Below are 3,423 nucleotides of genomic sequence, written 5' to 3'. Positions count from 1 at the left end.
TGAGCGTGTGTCGTCTTTGTGTCGCTGCATTCGTCAGAAACCTCATACAGAACAAACAGGAAGTCACTCAAAGGAGCCATATTGGATATCTGTAAGAACTTTACTGTTACATATCTCTGAGACATAAAAGCATGTCTATTCAAAGAAATATCAGTGTTACAGTTTAAACTCTGGTGTCTGTGAGGCAAAATCTGGTTCATTCTGTGCCGTAATGGGCTCATTACTGCCCCCCTGAGGCTGGTCAGCGCTCACTGGTGGAGCCACAAAGACCAACATGAACCCACTCAACGCTCAAACTTCTACAAACAACACAGACGAGAGGTTTGAGTTTTCTGTTTAACAAAAGAAAAGACTTGAAGGACAAAGACTGACGGGTCTGTCAGCGACTGTGAGCTCCTCCTTTAAAGAGCAGCACACAGCTCGCTTCAGGAAGTAGTCTGAGCCCTTTAACTGAGCGTTAACCTGCAGCTGATGGTGTTGGTGGTGCAGCAGCCTCACACAGTCGGTCCCGTTAGTAACACACTGTAACAAAGCTGAACACACACACTTCTGTTTGTTTGACATTTTGGGAAACTTTGCTGAGACGAGATTCCACTGCGCCTGTGATATAACACGTTTCCAGGCAGCAGGCGGGAAATAGTCCAGCACAGAAGCCAAAGTGTAAAATGATATTTTACACTTGTTTTCATACAGATTAAACCTGTTCATCAAAATGTGCTCATGCTGGTTTACTTCGTTGTTTTGGGGTCTGGACGGACGTGACCTGAGCGCTGATGAGTGTGATGAAGTGAAATGGAAACGAGGAAGTCACACAGATGTGCAACAAATCTGCATTCATCTTTACATTATTTAGGTGTAATATCACTTCACAGAGATCCAAAGGGGAAAGACTCAGACATTTTGAGAATGCTGAGGAGGAATATCAAATATTAAATCATGTTAATGTTTCGCTTCAGCTACAGCAAAAGTTCAGCTTATTGACAACATGAAAATCTGCCAAAAGGATTTTTTTATTTCTTAATTTTTCTCTTTTAAGGAGTTGGGAAATGTGAGCAATCAGAAAATCAGAGCAAAGCCAGTCACGAGAACATCTGAGGCCCACACACACACACACCCACGCACACACACACACGTTCCCAATCAAGGCAGTGATGAACTCGCAACTGGTGCTCTCTGTGAGGTAAAATCACTGTTTTTATCAAAGGAGTCTGGTGGCTTTGAAGAGAGCGTACATGATATAATGGCTCCAGCTTCCCGTCAGAAAAGGCTGCCTGACTGTGAGGCAAAGCAGGGAAAATATTCTAATTATAGCTCACACTTCAACTGAGGGTGATTCTTTCAGGTGGGCCGTCCACAGCCGCTCGTCACTCAGCTTAAACTGAGGATGTTTCATTGACGCGAATTAAAGGCAGCACACGGCGAAAAGTGTCACTTTTACACTTTATTGTTTAAAGTTGTTACAAAAAAGTGTTTGCTGGAAACATTCTTTGCTTTCGCCTTTACAAGCACAAGGAGACTCAAGGAGACAGAGGAGAGGACGGGCGGGTGGGGTGGGACTGACGTAGGTGTGTTTGTGTACAAACAGGGTTGAGTTAACAGTACAGAGACAGAGTGAAGCCCTTACTAACACACTTTATCCACAGAGAGGCCGGGAAACACAAGTGGGCGGAGGAGAGGCAAGACAACACTTTCAATCCAGAACAGACTTTTTTTTTACTGATGAGGTATCCTCAGAAGTCCTTAGCGTGCGTGTGTGCGTGTGTGTGTGTGTGTGTGTGTGAGACACAGGTCATTGTTTTCTCCCTGAGGTGAGTTCGTGTGTCGCAGTCCGAGCACTGGGGTGATGAGAGTGATGGAGAACGACTGTGTGGACAGATGGAACAAGCTGAGAGCTGCGCCCGCACACACACACACACACATACACACACGCACACAGTCATCATGACTGCATCAATTAAAATCACACACACACACACTTCACACACACACTTCCGGTACCTGCAGAAGCTCGGTGTGTGCTGAAGGACTCGTGGACAGTTTGGAAGTGACTGATCAGTAAAGCTGCTTCACTGTTGGGGAGTTTCTACAGTCGGAGTGTGTGTCTCCTTCTTGTGGCAGCGGGTGGAAAGTCTGCAGAGTGTGTGTGTGTGTGCGTGTGTGTGTGCGTGTGTGTGTGTGTGCGTGTGTGTGTGCAGCACAATCCGTGCTTTCACAAACATCAGGCCGGCAGGTTTGGTTGTTTCTCTGCATTCGTCTGTAGTCAAGCTGACAATCACTCAGATCACAGGAGGAGCAGACGGATTTCGGGATGCAGATGCTTGGATTTGTATTTTTAAAGGCTTAAAGGTTGGGATGGATTTTTGTCTCATTTTAATTCTCATTATTATTTATCAGCATTCCTGTTTGTCTTTGCAAACGCTGAAACCTCGATATTTAAGTGAAAACAGCACAAAGACGACGGATCAAATGTCGAAACTGAGGCGTTTCTCATTTAGAAAGAGGAGTGTTTCCTGTTATCGGGTCTCCTCTGTCATATTTTAAGCTTCATAATGCTCCAAACATTTTCAGAGGGGACAGTCTGGACTGCAGAGTCGGACTCTTTCACTGCAGAGCAAAACCTGTGTGTGTGTGTGTGTGGTTCAGCATTAACGGAGCCTTCACAGATTATTTTTCTCAACTTGTTGCCCTGCTCTCCAGCTCAGTCTGTCACAGAGTTGAAGCCCTCCACATCTTTCCTTCACACACACTCGGCCTCTCTGAGTCGCTCTCTTTATACCCAGTCATGTTTCCAACCTGCTGCCAGTTAACTGATCACCTGTGAGATGATCCACCAGCTGTTTCCTCTCAGCACTTCACAGCTTCTCCAGGCTTTTGTTCTTTGAAACCTGTTGCTGCATCAAACTCAAAATGAGGATTTACCTTTCAAAAAACAATGAAATGTCTCAGTTTTGACATTTGAGATGTTTTCACGTAGATGTGAGGTTCAGTTTACTGTCAACGTTTAAATGAAGTGTTTTTCAGCCATTGAAGAATCGCTGTCTGGCCTCATCACTGACATTCACAATTGGGGATCTCATAGTGAGTGTTTGAGTGTTTGGCCTAATGTGGGCCAAACTGGTAAATCAATAGAAAGCTGAATTAAAAGTACATTTTTCTGTGGCTCTCTGGTTTGGGAGGAGCTACATAACGAGCGGCTGAAGGCAGAGACCGTCTGATGTTTGGCTGCTTCACAGAATTCACCTTAAATTAAGCTGCAGGCCTTTATTTGAAGTCTACACAGATTTTAACAGGATACACTTGAGCCATATTTGCCAGTAATTGATCTGTTGGCGACGCGTCGATAAAGCTGGTGGTGGGGACCAATCAAAGCCCTCCTGCAGCTCGTTAAGCTGTCCTTAATTGATCTCTTTTAAATTGTGATTT

This window comes from Chaetodon auriga, chromosome 11 (genome assembly GCF_051107435.1).
Source record: "Chaetodon auriga isolate fChaAug3 chromosome 11, fChaAug3.hap1, whole genome shotgun sequence".
Lineage (NCBI taxonomy): Eukaryota > Metazoa > Chordata > Actinopteri > Chaetodontiformes > Chaetodontidae > Chaetodon > Chaetodon auriga.
Note: the sequence above shows the minus strand (reverse complement) of the source record.